We start from the raw sequence: 18,463 nt of genomic DNA on the forward strand, positions 1-18,463 counted from the left end.
ATAATTACTATTAGTGTATGTACGTGGAAGGAAAGGCACTAACTCTGGATTAACCTTGGTTTGCCAACAAAGAATTAAAAAAATGAGAGCACAGACAAATGGTGACCAGTCATAGGTCATGTTCAGAAAGTCAGTGGTGATGCAAACTGCTTCAACCTTGCAGTTTTTTGGTCTATTATAAACATTCATGCCTTTACTTACTTTGAAAAACAAAATCCAACCAAACTGCCCCCAAAAGGCAATTGCAAGCTAACCTCTAGACAGAACAGTCAGAACTAATAAAATCATCTGCAAACATTCTGCTTGTGTTGAAGGAACTTTCAAGGAGTGTGTAACCTGAATTAGAAAAGACATCTTTTAAAGCTTTCCCTGAAGTGTCTGGGCCATCTGTTTTGGCCCAAGCTCCCCATGTTAGAGCTGTTATCAAGTACTGTTGGCTCTCCCATTGCTACTGTTAACAAATGGATTTGTCACCCCAAAGTTAAGAAAAACCAGATGTTTCCTTTGTTGTTCTATATTCCGATGGCAGGTCAAGAGGCTGTTTAAACAGCACCAGTGAAATTGAGATTTAGAAATTGAGATCTTATTAATCTGGTCAGTGAGGTCATATGATTTAGGGCTGTTTCAAGATTTAGACTGAATTTCAATATTTGGCCATCCACATATACTGGATTACTTCCAAATTAATTAGTTCTTTATAAATATAAACCTGTATTTTATGGCAATCATAATTTGTATGCAAGAAGTTATAAATATGGAATAAAATATTTAAACATGTCAGGTTTTGTAATCCATCAACTAAATTTCTAACCAAATGTTTATTGAGCCCCTGCCATGTGCCAGGGAAGTGTTAGTGTCTGGGGCTACAAAGATGAATGAGATGTGGTCCTTAACACTGAGGGGCTCATAGTCTAGCACAGAAAACCGGCATGTAAATTAGCAGACCTGATACAATGTGGCAAGTGCTAAATACTGTTAGGAGAGTGTTATGGACTAACTGTGGAGATCAGGGGGAGGTGAGGAAACATGGAAGACGCTGCAAGGGAGGCCCCATTTGAGCCACATGTGAAAGGATGAGCAGGAGTTTGCCAGGTGACTGTATTTACAGGGTGATGGAGATGAGGAAGTGAATCCTTAGCAGAGGGAGCAGGCACACAGGCTTAAAATAATTATATATTCAGCATTCTGCAAGTAGTTCAGAATAGTTGGGACCACAGTGTGTTTGGGACAAGGGCAGGAAACGAGGCTAAATAAACAGGTGAGGATCAGAATATGAGGCGTCTTATATACCACACCAAGAAAGAAAATCTGTATGGTAGGTGATAAGGAGCCACTAAAATATTTTAAGTAAAATAATTAGAATTTTACATTTTAGACAGGCCACTCTGGCTTAATTTAGGGTTTGGAGCAGGGTGAGTTGAAGGCAGGGTGGCAAGAGGGAAAACTATTTCTTTAATGCAGGGGAGCAATGATGTAAGTTTGATGTAAGGCAGAGACTCTTGGGTGCAGGACAGAGAGGAAGGTTTGATAGATGCCTTGGGTGTGGGACACACAGGACCACGTAGAAATAATAGAAATTGAGCGATATTCAGAAAGGTTGCTTTTTATTTGTTTATTTTTTGTTATTTAATGAAAATCTGGGACACGATGACACTTTCATTTTGGACTTGTTGAGTTTGAGTGTTTGCATGTCCCTGCACAATGAGTTGTTGGAGGTCTGGTAGTTAAGTCAAAATACCAATGTGCCAGATTGTTCTATTGTCTACTTGGTTATTCTGGTAACTACGTTTCTCAGACTCTCCTTCTCCATGTAATTCCAGATTGGAGTTGGCCTAAAGGTAAAAACTGTGTGAGTTCTGGGATGTGGAAGAGAAGCAGCGGTCATTATATTCTGAAGGTTATCGTCAGACCCAGGGGTGCTGCTGGGTGCCAGTTTGTTCTTGCTCTTCCCGCCTTCCTGATGCTGGCCTTGCCCATCAAAAGTGACCTCAGGCCTCCACCGGACGCTTGGCTGACAACTCAGAGAGGTGGCAGCTATGAAGGGCCAGCAACCTTCCATAGCCTTCGTGGTCTCGTCCCAAGAGTAGGATGTACTGGCTCCCTGCAAGCTCTGACACGTTCGTGACATTTTTTCTGCTCCTTCAACTACATTTTTTGGATCTTTATCTTCCCAGCTCTTCCCACAATCGTGTAAGTACTAATTCCTATTATAAATTCCTTCTTCCGTATCACTCATAGTGGTTCTGCTTCCCAGACTGAATCTTTTTAAAGCTGCAACCAAAGTGTATTTTGCAACAGAACTCCTTGTAAAAAGCACTACATTTAATACCTGAAACTTATCGTTTGAAGTTGTTTTGATTTTGAGAGTTTGTTTTTTTCCTGACTTCTCGATAGTGATCACTGGTGCAGAATGATGATCTTACTGTGTCTAAATAGGAGAAATTGTCAGGATAACTAAGAGGAATTTCAAGAAAATTCAGCATTTCGTTCTTTTGCTTTTAAAAGAAATCATCATCATTATTATTTGTATGTGAACATTTTAATACAATCTAGTGCTCTAGAACTGTCTGGACCAAAGAGAGCCAGGCATGAAGATCTCAGGTGCCTTGGAGACAGGGAGGGAGGACCAAGGCAGATTGTGGCAGGAAAAGAGGTTTTCTTCCTGCTGGCAAGTGGAGCCATTCTTGGGGTGAAGTGTGTGGCATGTAAGTTCTTGTTGGAAGAACAGCTGTGGAACAGAGGTCCTGATGCTATTGGCTCAATGAGGATCCCATCATGAGCAGCTCAAGAACGGGAATGAGAGGAAGGGGCTGTCCAAAACTCTGGAATAAGCATTTGGGTTGCTCTTCTTAGACCACTCCTGCCCTGGGAAGAGGGTGGAGTTTAACTCCAAGGATGAAAACGAAGAGGTATTGACTTTGTTGTCAGTTATGGGAAATGAGAATTGATCTAGAAAGGTGTGTGCCCTGGTGAGTACTTTTTTTCCCCCCTGCTTTTTTTGCCTTTCTCCAAAGCCAGCAAAGGAGAACATGGGTATCTTCTATTGCAAGAAGAGACTGGCAAAGGAGGCAGTGTCAACAGCCTTGTCAGCAAAGGCAGTGGTATTGGCATTATTTATTCCTCTGGTGGGAATGACCTTCCTTCTTTTATTTGCACGGCAAACTTTGACTCATCCTTCAAGGTCCAAACCTAATGTTGGAAGGCTTCCTTGACTGGCCCTCTCCCACTCCACCTTGTCCCACACCCTGGACAGGCTGACAGGTTGCTTCATCTGTTTTCCAGGGGCACTTCATACTCCTAATTTAGCATATCTCACACTGTATTACAACTCATCTTTTTTGTTGACAGCATAACCGCATGATATATTAATTTATGTGATTTTTTTCTATCTTCTCCTTTATGGATCAGAAAGCAGTAATGCAAAGAAAATGAGAAAAGCTGTCAGTGGGGCCAGGGGGAGGTAGGAGGTTTTACATCTCTTAGACTGCTGTACATTCAGAAGGGGCTGCTTTGCTGCAAATACAACATAACCTGGCTTTGCATTTGCTTGGTTAGGCAAGACACCAGAAATAACACCCTTTTAATCCATTTGCCTAAAATCCTTGGTATCTCTGTATTTACAAAGTTTTAAAACTGCATAAGCAATTCTGGAAATTGGACTATGTCCTCTGCATGCTACTGTGCAGGCATGGCAGGCATTGGAGACTGTGCTCTGGGGGCAGAGCCTTCATATGCAACCTGCTTTATGGGTCTCATGACCCTTGACCCATGCCTTTCCCTTCTCTTGGGAAACGAATAGGATTTGTTAATTAATAATCTTTCCCTTCTCTTGGGAAACAAATGGGATTAGCAAATGGTGCCAATGTTGATTATTCTTAAGGAAGTCACACTGAGATGGGTGTCTCCTCCGCAAAGGACGTAGTTAGTATACGTACTGCACGAAGGGGGAGTCATACAATATGTGCAAATTCTTGGACAATTTTTGTCCAGATAACATGCTTGCTAGCTGTTTTCTATCAGATACTCGCAAGGTATCCACTACTTAGTGCTGAGGAGGCAAAAATGTTGGGAATTGGATGTGTCCATTAAACTTATCACAAATGAGGTAAAGTGTGTGACTAGAGGGTACAGTCTTGTGGGCCTGGGGAAGGAGAGTTGTGCCTGGATGTCACCCAGGACTCAGAGTACACCTGTCCCTTTGATGTACTTGTGATCATGCCCATGACCCCTGGCTGTGGGGTGGGGAGAAGCCCTCTTGCCACCTGAAGGCTAAGTGAGCCATGACTGCTAGGGTTCCTGTACTGCTCAGGCAGGTAAGACTCCATCAATCTGTGTTTGTCTCTTGCGGTCCTGAAATTACTTTCTCATTATAATGAAAAGAAGTGAAATGAAACCTGACCTAGGAAGAATCCCTAATTTTGGCAACATTCAAAAACATGTAGCGAGGGCTTGGCTTTTGAAGGACAGCACAATCCTTCTGAAAAGGTGCTAATACACAATTTGCTGAAAAGTCTTTCATGGTTATATGATTCAAGTCCCATGGGGCTTGTCTGGGACTTGGTCACTGGGGTGAAGTAACTTAAACAGAAGTCCTCATGAGGAATTGGGCACAGCATAAGGTGCTGCAGGTCAGATAGCTCAAATAAAAGATTTACTTATTTACCTGTGATGGCCATGGTAATGTAGCCAGAGTATCTGAATTAAAGTTGAAAGGGGAAAGACAAAGGTAAAAATTAAGAGGCAGTTCTTTGTGTCAGGACTAAGGGATGAAGCAAGGGCACATCCTAGGCATGAGCCAAGAGGGCAGCAGTGGGATGACTGGCATTTCCATTACCTCTCACCTGTTTCCTAGGTCCTCTGTTTTCCTCTTTCTTGGTTTACTCTTTCATTTTTGGTGCAACACTTCCTCCTGTACCCTCCTGAAAAAGGGTGCATGTGATTGGTGCATGTGGTATGGTGACATGTGATTGGTAACCCCAGATTGGTGGTTACCAGAGGGACAGAGGGTTGAGGGGTGGGTGAAATGGGTGAAGCAAGTCAATTATATGGTGATGTATGGTAACTAGACCTTTGGTGGTGATCACTTTGTAGTGTATATAGATGTTGAGTTATAATGTTGTGCTCTTGAAACTTATGTTAATAGCAATTTTACCTCAATTAAAAAAAATTAAAGGGGAAGAAAGAGGATGCATGTGACGAGAATTTTTTGAGACCTTGCAAGTCTAGATATGTTTTTATTTTACCCTATTGCTTGATTGATAGCTTGTCTGGATATAGAAGTCTAGGTTGAAAGACAAGTGTCCATTATCTTCTAGCTTCATTCTTGTTCTTGAAAGTTTGATAATTTTTTACCTGATTTTTTTCTCCTCCTATTCATTTTCTCTGCTCTCTCTTCTGGGACTCCAGAATTGAGATGTTAAACCTGTGGGATTTATCATATAATTTTTTTCATATGTATACAAAATATATATGTATATATAAAATAGATACCATGCCCCACATCTTGGCATCTTTGAGGATTAACAAAGAGGTCAGTGTGGACAAAGAAAAGTAAGTGAGGAAAACAGTCTCAAACATATTTATCTTAATTATTTTAAATAAGTTGAGGTCTTAATTTAGTAAATGATCTTTGACAAGAGAAGTAGAAAGAAAAAAATTTTTTGGTAAATATATTAAATTTTCTCTCTTGTACTGAATATTATCTGTTTCATCTTTAACTCTGAAAATTTGCTAGGGTAACTTGCTGGGTCACTTTGGATGAGTCACAACCTGTGCGTTTTCATTTCCCAGATAAAACAAGCAATTGGGTATGTGTAATCTTCTATATCACATTTGGCGTTAAAAGCTGAACTTGCATTGGGTTATCTCAATACTAATTAATAATTCTATTGAAAGAAGGGGCACAGAGAGGAAGTTAAACTTAAGTTGTTTAATACTGGTGCTCATTCAGCATCTCAGGAGAAGGGTTGGTTAGAAGAGACTCACACCTCTAAGGTTCATTTTTATTTTTTTAATTTATTTATTTTTTATTTTATTTATTTATTTATTTAACATCTTTATTGGAGTATAATTGCTTTACAATGGTGTGTTAGTTTCTGCTTTATAACAAAGTGAATCAGTTATACATATACATATGTTCCCATACCTCTTCCCTCTTGCGTCTCCCTCCCTCCCACCCTCCCTATCCCACCCCTCTAGGTGGTCACAAAGCACCAAGCTGATCTCCCTGTGCTATGCGGCTGCTTCCCACTAGCTATCTATTTTATGTTTGGTAGTGTATATATGTCCATGCCACTCTCTCACTTTGTCACATTTTTAGATTCTAAAGTTCTTCTATATTCATTACATTCAAAGAGAAAAAGATCACAGATGCTACTCAGCCAATGTAGTTCTCATTTGAAGAATATAAATGAGGTTTTAATTTAGCTATGATCATTTTAAGTGCACAATTAATAAAACATTTGGAGCATTTAATGTACAATTATATGGCATAGCTCACTATCACAAGCATCGAATGAGTACTCTTTGTAATAAAAAGTGTATGGAAGAAGTTCTTAAAATCAAATCCAGTCTCAGGAGTTCGTACCCACACTTTTTTTTCTGGCTGTGCCATGAGACATGTGGGATCTTAGTTCCCTGGCCAGGGATCTAACTCTTGCCCCCTGCACTGGAAGCATGGAGTCTTAACCACTGGACCGCCAGGAAAGTCCCTGTACCAAACACTTCTAATGTACATATTGCAAGCTGAAAAGAAGAACAGTATTTACTCTGACCTCTCTTTCCAAATTTATATTCTATTACTTGGCTCTCTGCATTCTACTTTATACTACTCAGTATGTTTTGACTTTCATATGTCCTGGCTTTGTTTCTGTTACCTGGAATCCTTCCATCACTACTGTCCACCCTAAGACTCCAAGCACCAATATCTTACCCATCCATCAAGGCCCATATAAAGTATTTTCTTGCTTAAGCAACCTTTCCTGATTCTTCCAAGAAACTCAATTTTTTTCTCCTTTAAAGTTCATAGCACATTTTTTTTTTTTTTTTTTTTTTGCGGTACGCGGGCCTCTCACTGTTGTGGCCTCTCCCGTTGCGGAGCATAGGCTCCGGACGCGCAGGCTCAGCGGCCATGGCTCGCGGGACCAGCCGCTCCGCGGCATGTGGGATCTTCCCGGACCAGGGCACGAACCCATGTCCCCTGCATCGGCAGGCGGACTCTCAACCACTGCGCCACCAGGGAAGCCCCTAAAGTTCATAGCACATTGACTGTACTTTTCTAACGATACTTATGTTATTCTCCCTGGAAATATACCTCCTTATCTTCCTTTTTGTAAGCTTCTTGAGTGCAGAACCCATGTCTTGCTCTTCTCCATATCTTCTACTATACTCAGTAGAAGCCTCTCAATAACTGTTGTTAAAATGAATTTCATATTACTCATATGTAGACAAAAGTCTATAGTTTTATTAAAAAACAAACCAACAAAAACTTTCTAATCTGTATTGGAAAACATGTATATGTATCCTTAAAAAGTGTTATATCCCTGGATAAAGCTATTTCCCATTCTATCATAAATTACTATCATCTTTTCTATTCCACCTTTATTATTAGCAGAGACTTTCCATGTTTATCAGGTTTTGATGATGAGAATTCTTTTCCTTGGGTAAGTCATTAAAGTTAAATTTGATATTCCTTTGGAAAAGTACCCCCCACACCCCTGCAACCAAATAAAATAACCCATAAGTTTAAACTATTAGCTTTGAGATGGCTTTCGTTAGTTAGCTGGCTTAAAACTCTAATGTTTTGAGCACGTCAGTCCACAGGAAAGGGTGAGCCAGGTGGAATGGAATCCCAGTTCCCTCTAGCCTAGCCAGGATAAATGTCCTAGGAGAAATTTTCCAAAAATTTGTTTTAAGTTTCTTGTGATTTGGAAAATGAGCAGCTTCAAAAGATCTTTCAGGATATTGTCCTATATCTAAACTTTGGATTGCCTTTATTCTAAGGGTTTAAAAAAATCTATTTAAGGAGCATTTTGGAAAGATCACTGACGAAAGTCTGAGCTAAAAGCCATTGGTTCATATATCATTAGTCTTCATGCTGTTTGTCATCAGTAAATCTTGTATTGGATACTTGTCCCGTCCTATAAAAATAAATAACACGCTTGCCTTTATTTCTATATTTTAACTTCCATTAAAGTGAGGCTTAGACCTCATTTTTTTTCGGACATAGATCAGATTACAAGAAGTAAGTGTAATGTTAAAGCTTTTATTTAGTGACTGAACTAACCTTATCTGCCTCTTTAAAGGACCACGGTTGTATTTCCTTATGTATTTGGAAAATTAGTTCAAACATACAAAATGCATATAATTAATTTCTCCAATGAATAACAGTTTTGGGATTTTAAGTATTGTCAAGATGTTTCATGTCATACTGAGAAGTTAGCTCTTTGGATAGGGTATTCACAGTATTTTACCATATTTTTATTATTTATTCATCACTATAACTCTAAGATAGGTCGAGGAAGTACACATAACATACATTCATATATAATTTGGTTATTTTATTCAGAGAAATCTGATATGTGCTCTCCTTTCCTGACACGTGAAATGAATAACTTTTTTTAACAGCTGTTCTTTTCAAATTTAATCTAGAAACAAATGGCATCAAGCTTGGTGCTAAAAGTCTATCTGATGAGACTCTTTCCAATTTTATTTTTATATTTAGATTTATAGATAGAAAATTAGATATCAGTCATTTAAATTGAAGGAGCATTTTCAAAATAAAGTGTTTCTTTTTGTGTTTGTTTTAGTAATGTGACTCTGCTTGAATTGAATATAGGGTAATAATCACTTGCCAGCCTAGAAGTAGCTAAATACTCAATTTTCAGATTAACATTAAGTTTATAGTACTGCCCATTTGATGTCATTACGAGGCTGAAACCACGTAAGCTCCATATTGCTTGATCGTAATGTTCATCTGGCTTCCTGCCATGTAAATGGATGTATTAATTCTCAGTTCTCAAGAGTGTTGTGAAGTTCAGTTAATTAATGTTTATAAAAGCTTCTTGAGATTGTCTGCTGAAAGATATTATGTGCATTAAAATTATATAAAAAGCAAACATGTAGAGCACTCTAGAAACTGTTGCTTACAGATGTAGAGAACAAATGTATGGACACCAAAGGGGGAAAGTGGCAGGGGGCAGGTGGAGGTGGTGGTGGTGGGATGAATTGGGAGATTGGAATTGATATATATACACTAATATATATAAAATAGATAACTATTAAGAACCTGCTGTATAAAAAATAAATAAAATTTAAATGATAAACAAATAAAATAGAAACTGTTGCTTAGCCAAGATGAAAGTGCCCTGAATATCTATTAGCCATGTCTGAATCAATGACTTCTGGTTTCTTTATTATAGTATTTCATGACTGGTACATAAAGATGACTTAAAGATGCATCATCTCATTTCATAATTAAGAATTCTTTATGAAATTTTGGTCAGAGAGGTTTAGGTAAAGCATTTGTCTGGAGTTCATTCAGGCAGAAAATTCAAATCACTGATCTCATATATAGTAAAATGTTAGCTGGAAGATTCATTCTTGCTCCCAAGTGAGTGCTCCTGTGGTAAGCATACTAGTTGTTCCCCAACTTGTAATCTCCATTTCTCTCTCATAACAATAGAATACCAAATTTTTTTTCTGGGCACGTGGACATCCCGAATGAAGTCTACATATTGTCCACCTTTCTTATAGCTGGATGTGGCCTGTAATAACTAAGTTCCAGCCAATAGAAAGTGAGCAGAAGTGATCTGTGAAACTTTAGGTTGCATCCTGAAAGGGAGGGCATGCCCTTCTTTCATCCTATTGCTTGGAATGTAGATGTGGTGACAAGCCACCTTGGACATGGGGGTGAAGAAAACAGCCTAAAGATGGAGGAATAACAAGACAAAAGGAACTTGGGTCCCTGAGCAACTTGCAGAAGAGAGCTGCCAAAGCAGCCGTATAATGCCTATTTGTGAACGTGTTTAAGACATTATTAGCTTGAGTCTTGGTTATAAACCACCTATTATGTCCTAACTTATGCCTATCTTTACAGAAAGCAAGAGAACAAAAAAGTGATTCAATTTTCAGATCTCACACCAAATTGCCCACTCATGGATCAGGTCTCATTGAAAAATCAACTGTAATTTTTATTTGTGTGCTGGGTACATTAAAAAGTTTTAATTTGGGGGTGTGACTCCTCATCCTGAAATGGATAAAAAAAAATGTCTTTAGTTGTGCCTCCAAACAGGCTAGGGAGCTCTACTTTGAAATGACTTCATCCTCTGAAAGCCCTGAACATTATACACGTAGTAAAACTGAAAGAAAATATTTAAACTAAAATTATACAATTCTGATACATTAGACAGATAAACCATCCTGACTGACCATTGCACTCTATCCTGCTCTGTCTTATTCTTTTGTTTATCAGCTGGGTGGTTTAGTGGCAGTAACTGATTCCTCTAAATGGTAAAACCCAACAGAGCTAGCTGTACATTGTTAGAAAAAATAGGTGATCTTTATTCTAAATTCCTTCAGAGTTCAAAAGTTATTCAGAGTTCAGGAAGGAGATACTATTGTATCAAATGCTTTTCAGGTATAGTTTTCATTTGCTTCTTAAATACTTTTTGCTTTCATGTGAATGAGGAATATATATATCCTTCTAGATATTTTTTACCAAATATTTGTGTCACTGGCTCTGTGCATATAGCATGATAAACTACAAAGTCAAGTACTAGTAATAAATACAGTTTGGCTTATTGTACTAAATAAAGATAGGCGGCATGTTCATGATATTTATATTCACAATATTTGACTACTAAAAATTCATTTGTATTTACATTTCATTAAGTCATCATTAATTTTTTCACTGAATGTAACCTATTGCTGTGTAACAAACCACCCAAAACTAAATGGCTTAAAAATGTAACAGTTATTTTGCTCACAAATTTGAAATTTGGGCAGTGTTCAGAGGGGACAGCTCATTTCTGCTCCATGAAGCATCAGTTAGGACAGCTCAACTGAAGGTAAAGGATCTACTTATGAAATGGCTCCACTGAAATGCCTGGCAAGTTGGTGCCAGCTCTGAGCTGGAGGTCAGCAGGGCTATACACTAGTGGCCTTGATTCATTTCTCTGTTGGCCTCTCCACAGTGCTGTTTGAACTTCCTCCTAACATGGTGACTAATTTCCAAGAGTATGTATTTGAAAAGACAGGAATAGGAAGATACCAGCCTCTTAAGGCTTGGGCCTGAAAACTGGCACAGCGGTGTTTCTGCCATGTTCTATTGGTCAAGCAGTCACAGAGCCCACTCAGATTCAAGAAAAGTGGCACAAACCTCATGAAATTGAACTGATGATTGTCAAAAAAAATTGTGAACATCTTTGATCTACTCTAGTATTAAACATTTTAAATTAATAATGAAGACACAACAACAGAAAGAAAAGTAATTAAGATAACAAGCAGTTGCATTCACTCTTCCTATAAAAAAGTGACAAAACACTGTGAAAAGAAGTAATAGAATGGATTGGTGAGTGTTCAGAAATGTTTGGAATCTTGTATTCCAGTGGTTCTAATCTTTTTGAGCACATGATATCCAGAGAATAGCAGAAATTTTAGTGACGATATGTGGCAGACACAGATGGTTGCCTACCCTGTGCCTACTCTCTGCTTCTTCCTTACTAAGAGAAAGTAGACCCTACAGTCTACTCTAGATTTCTTTAAACATGATGTAAATAATCTTGTATGTGGGTAGGCCACAGCAGTTGAGTTTCTGTTGCATAAAGTCAAATCCAGTTTCTAGTGGAATTATTAATCTAAAAAAGTCAGCAGTAATTATAATATAATGACTGCTAGTGAATAATCGTATACCACAGGATCTGTAAAAGCATTCACAGACTTGCCTCTGTTCACTGTGTTTCTTTATGAATGGAGCTGTTACTGCTTTGGCTGCCTTCTTGCTTATACTTATGAGGGAGAGTTTTGGCATGTTTAATAAGCGTGGGCTCTTTGTGCCAGCATTACATTATGACATGCTTCTTACTTCTTATTTGCAGCATATTTAATCCTCCTTTATTATGGGCAACATAGTCTACTCAGCAGAACATTCCATCTACTAGTAATATAGTTGTTTATAGCAAAAATAAATTTGATGAAGTGCTTGCAGTATGTCAACGATGGAACCATTTTTATAACTGATGAGGTACAATTTTGGCTAAGTTTGAAGATATTTTATACTACATTAATTTTAAGAGCTATACCCAAAGAGTAGAGTAGTATCAATAAATGAACATATATTCGAAGTATTTGACTACTAGAAATTCATTTATGTTTACATTTGGATATGGATTTGGCTGCTTAAACAGAGACCAAATAACAGCGGCTTAAACATGATAGTTAATTTTTCTCTCATGTAAAAGTCTGAGAGGTAGGTGGTCGGGGGAGGGAGGATAGGCAGCTCTAGTTCACCAGGAAATTCAGGTTCCTTCTATGTCACTGCTAGGCCATCTCTAGGCTAGAGTGTTGTCATTATCCACATGGTAAAAGATGGCTCACTACCACCATGTCCATATTATAGACTTCAGGAATGGGAGAAGTTAGATGCAATGGGCAAGTAGCCTCCCTAAAGAATCTGATCTAGAAATTGTCCACATCCTTTCCAGTTACATCTTACTGGCTATTTTTTTAACAAGTTGCAACCAGCTGAATGGTCTGTTAGAAATGGCTCTAGGTGGGACCCCATTTGTCCAGCTAAAATGAGGAAGTCCTACAACTTAAAAGAAGAGGGGAAATGGATGCTGGATGACAATTACCTGCCACTTTTACAATGAATATGTCATCTGCATTCAGAGGAGGGATGGCCTATCATGCTGGCCCTGTTAGACTTTTGGCTTTTATAAGGAGATGTTAAAGTGAACACTTGTAGATCTGGTATTGAAATCCAGTGAACCTGGCCTCAATCCACATTGTTTTTTGCTCTTCAGTTCTCATTAATACCAGTTAGCTTACAATTGCCTGATTTCCTTTTATTCTTGGCTTCTGGATTCTTCACATTCTGTCACTGTCTTGCCCCACTGCCATCTTGACTGAAACTTAACACTCTTTGCTTTCAATGTGTATTGAAATACCCAAAGCAATTATGAGTTTAGCAACTCTACTGAGGACTGGGGGTGGTGGTAGGAGACGAGGGATCACTTGTTCACAGAACCTTCCACCTGTTCAGTAGCTTTTGCTCTCCCTTATTTCCTTTCCCACCTCAGCTCTGAGGTGAGTTCACCCACTCATTTCCAAGTTGTCCTAAAGACCTCCAAATTCCTTTTCTTCTATTAGACAGAACTATTTTCCTATTCCTCTGAGGCCTTCACAGCCCACACTGAACCCTTCTACCCCAACCGTTATTCTCAGCAAAAGTTGTTTTCTCCCTTAAAGGAATTATAGTGCCATTTGTTGAAATAATAAGTCTCCCTACCTCATTATAAAATGAAGCCAACTTCTGGATTTGCAATAAAAATGTTACTGAGGGCATTGTCCATTGCATCATGCAATTTCCCCTCTATAAAGCACCACAGCAGAAAATTCTTTTAGATTTCAGTGCCAGAAAAAAATCTGCTTCTCCTAAAGCATGCTTCTTCCTTTCTGATAACAAGAGCTATATAACTTATCATGCTTTCTGAACCATACAACTCCAGGCCAAATTCGCAGCTCTATCATTGCAATAATGTTAAGCATAGGATTAGCATATTTGTATTTCCCTCATTTGCTTGGGCCATTATATGTCTATCACATTGGTCTTCCTTTTCTTATAAGCCATTTCAAATCCTTTAAAAAAATAAAGATAAAAAGTAAGTTGATTGTTAATAACTAAATAAGCAGCTTAAAGGTCATTTAAGGCAATAGTGTGCAGTATTTTTGACACGCCCCCCCACCCCCTGCCACTACTTAAGGCAAAAGGGTCTGTGGACCACTTACCTTCCTCACTTCTACTTTCTGAGGGAAAAATAACTCAGTGAACATGCTCCCTTTAGATTTAAGAATGAAAAATTTAAAAATTTAACATTGGCTAACTCACGTGGTAGTCTGTACCAGACACTTCTGTACTGTTTTAGATCCCTTTGACGTCAGTTGTCTCCAAGAGTCTTTGGTCTCTCATTCCACTCACTGCATCTTGGTAAGGGTTTCAGCTGATTTCAAGAGAGTACCGCTCTCCTTAAAACACCTCTCCTTACACCTTCCCATGCACTACTCATCTTCTGCTCTGGGGCTTCCTTGCTGATGGTGAGGAAGAAGACACTATGGGGTCTGCTTGGTGCCCACATATGTGTGACCTAGAAATGAGGGGGAGCTAACACCCTGTAGTTAGTTCTGGGCCACTCACTAGGCAAGAATTCCAGACCATCCAAAGCTGGCCAAGAATGAGTGAATCTAGAGTGGATGGTGAAGGGGGGAAGATAAGATGATGAATACCAATTATGGCCTTATGAGACCAGCAATCGATGTAGGAACTGAAGCTGGTTTCACTAATTTTCTTGCCGTAAGTCTCCTGCTTTGCTGAACTGCACTCTGTAATAAAGTAGTTGCACGTGTGCTTTAACTTCTGTCTCTGCTTTCCAAGGAACCTGGCTAAGACCATGGTCTTTGGAAATTGGTCCTTGGTCCTATATACAAATGAAAACCTATAGAGGTGCGTATCATTCCCCTGTAAGAGACTAGGAAAGATTTTTGTCCTTTCTTGGCTCATGAGGAGAATCCTCATTGCTCACTCACCAGTGGACCATACACCATTCTCTGAGAACCACTGACCCATAGAATTTTATCAAGGATTGTCCCATAGTGCTTTCGAAGTTCTAGAGTTGGAATTCTTTGGACAATTTGTATAACTTAGTTTTCTAACAACTTTGGTTGATGAATTGTATTTGAAAAGTATTGCTGAAATATCTAAAATTCTCAATAGAAATTCCAAGAAGGAAGGTAGCTCTGGGGCAGCATTATTATTGTTGTTTTTGTTGAGGACAAGTTATCACATTGGAGCTGGGAATGAGCATAGATTGGTAAGGCAGGGTTGGAAGTCTGGATTGGGTTAGTTAAGACAACATTATGAGTGAAGTTTATGGGAATGATCAGAATTAAGAAATCGTAGAAACTTGGGTGAGACTATAACAGATGCTCTGACATGAGATCAGTAGTCAAGGTCCAGGAAGCAGTCCAGGATTAGAATTCAGGAATAAACAAAGCCACAGGCTGAGGTGATGCACCTGATAAAAGTCAGGGTAGCAATAAAGGCATCCCATTAGGACACTTGGAAATTGAGACAAGATCTTTAGACAGGCCAACCTTTTATAGAGTCTTTCTAGAGTTCCAGAGAATTAGTGACCCAGGGTCTGAGGCTTGAAATCTTACGAAGTACAGCAATTCCCTACACAAGGAATTGTGAGAATTTTAAAGAAAAAGAGTTTCTTTACCTTCTGGAAAAATTTCAGTAACTTAGAGTAGATCCTGTCAAAGGGAGGGCAATGCAGAGTATGCACAGACCATGCTTTGTCTTAGCCTTCCTTTCGTCTTTTCTGGAGCCCTTGGCTTTTTATTTCCGGCTTGTTCTTTGAGGTGCAGACACCTCTCTGGGGACACAACATGGTAATTGCTCAGCATTTAGTTCTGACATGAACTAATTTAAGGTAAGACTGATAATGATCTGCTTTCTTCTTGGTTTATATTATAAACTGTCCTCCATCTGCTCCTGGCGACTCCTGCTAATAGGAAGTAACTTGCCAGAATAAATGGGAAGCATGCTACTGTTTGAGAAGACAGACTGGTCATCTATAGTATGAATTATTATTTCTTGTCAGAAGCAAAAAGCATGGAATCCTTAGATTCTAAGGGAGAGAAGAACTTTCCTTGTATATTCTTATCTTGTCTCCTTTAATTGTAAGCGTTGCTAATTATTCTACCCATGTGACAGATGAGAAAAGTGATGCTCTGAGAGCTATACACATTGTAGAGTTAGTAAGTACAGATTTGACACCAGGTCTGTCAGTCTCCAAAGCCTGAGCTGTGTCACTATGTCAAAGGCCCTCTGATTATTTTTATAAGTTGTCTATGCACAAATGACAAGAGAATCTTTATGGAGTTTTCTTTTTGAAAAACTCACTCTTTTATCACTACTCCAAAATTAATGTGCATTTGATTTGGAAGTTCAGAAAACACTGAAAAATTTAAGTGAGGCAATATCAGTGAAATTGTTAAAATTATTTAGTACTGTCTATTCAAATATTGATCATATTTAGACAAGAAAAAGGACAAAGCCCCTTAAAAACTAATTTGGTTTTAACAGAAAGTCATGTTGTAAAGTGTAAGGTCTAGCTAAAGAAAAGTCTTTTTGTATAGTGGGAGCATTCATTAGAATAGGAAAAATAATGAGGATATATATGTTCAGTTTAAGGGAAGAATCATGAAGTCTTGGTTAACAGAGGCCTGAAACGTCTGAGGGACCCTACTACTGCTGCAAGCAACTTAAACTCTTGGAAATTTAATCACAAACAAGCCCTACATATTATTAATAGAAGCTACCACAATAAACTGACCTCTAGGGCTTTATCAGCAAATCCAATCCTATGTTGGTATTAGAAATGTCCCAGTTAAAAACAAACCGTATCTAATACCTTTTGTAGCATTCTTTCTGATCCATAAATATCAGCGGTCTGCAAATATAGTTTGGTCTATTCTACAGTAAGAATGAGTTATATCAGATGCTTTCTAATCCAGAGAGACTGAACATGAAAATGCAGTTAGGGATATTATAACAGATGCCTCATTCTTTACCTGTATTAAGAGAATATTTTCTTTTCCATATCTTTAAGAGTAACATAGACCCCTATTTTTAACATAGAGCTCATTTCATGGTTCAGTTATATCATGTAGCAAATCATATCATCAGCTACCTTAAAGTGTATATAGAAATATTTAATATTACACAGATCAGCTGTAAGAAATAGATGGTTTACATTTACTACTGAAAGTCTTTTGGTTCTAATCATGGAAATTTTTTCCCCAGAAAATGTTGCTAAACATTTTGTGGTATAACTTTTTAAAAATAATCCAATAAAAAACATGGCATAGCATACATAAGGGGCTTCTTTATTAGAAAGTTATTTAGGGAGTTTTCTTTAAAAAAAATTCCCAGAAGGGAGACAACTGAAATGACCTGAAGAACACATGAATAAGCAAATGTTTTTAAGGAATTCTAGGGAAAAAAGCTAACGGATAGGTTATTCAAGTGTGTTAATTATTCTGTAGTGAAGATTTCTTTTTGAAAAATGATAACATTCAAGAAGAATATTAGGATTTATTTATATTCTTTTTTCTTTTTTACAATTTCCAAAGATTTTTCTATAGTACTTATCCTGATGTAGGTCAAAATATTCTTAAAAAGTCAACTTCGAATGGCATTATTGATTTTTTTTTTTTTAACCATGTCAAAAACCAGTATTTTCTGCAGGTTTTCACAGGGTGAATGAAATCTATAATCTAATTTAAAAACATCTATAGGAAACAATTTCAGGAAACTAAAAAATTTCATTAAATGATACTGTACCTTAGTAGAAATGTTGTACAAAAGTGCCTCAATTGATGAAAATATTTGGGTATATGCTATTTTGTTTAATTACTTTTTTAATTTTTAGTTTAAGATGAAGTGTTTCACTTTTAATTCTTACTGAAAATCTTTTAGAAATGTATTCACAATCTTTACTGTCATGGGAAGTACAAAAAGTGTATTAATCTCCTTGGCCACTGTGAATTTCCAGTGTCTGATATTGATCTTTCTGAATGTCAGTAATCATTGTCTGGTCAGAGATTGGGATGAATATATATATAATTTCAGCACATAACCAGGGAATTTATTATTTGACTAAATCTTTCATATAAACTTCCTTTCTTAAGATGTACTTCTTTTTCCTTTTCATCAAAATAGAGTTCTAGTAATGGTTTGGGACTGGAATTGTTTAATCAGGGGCTTAAAAGCCCTGATAGTTGATGGATGGATAGATAGATAGATGTTTGTTCAAATAGGATTTTACTGTATTCTTGATGGGATTTTGGTGAGTACAGGACTAGACTGCAGAGGCCTAGTCCATACACTGGCAGTGATTCACTCAACAGGGTGTAACTCCCAGTTGGGGAATGGATAGGAGGAAATGACCTGGATGTAGAGATGGGCCTTGAGTGAGGGTAGTCTGTTTAGCATGCAAGCACTGTTGTAAACTCTGGCTTTACTTTGGAAATAGGAGTTCAAATATGGTGGGATTGCTACCACTAGGAAAGTTAACCAGGTGGACAGTGGTTGATTGGTTCTGAAAGACTTTTTTATAGTGGTGCTTGTGAGTGGAAGATACAACATGGGGAAGGAAAGCTAGGAGACATTAGGGCCCAT

Source organism: Grampus griseus, assembly GCF_964374135.1.
Source record: "Grampus griseus genome assembly, chromosome: 9".
Classification (NCBI taxonomy): domain Eukaryota; kingdom Metazoa; phylum Chordata; class Mammalia; order Artiodactyla; family Delphinidae; genus Grampus; species Grampus griseus.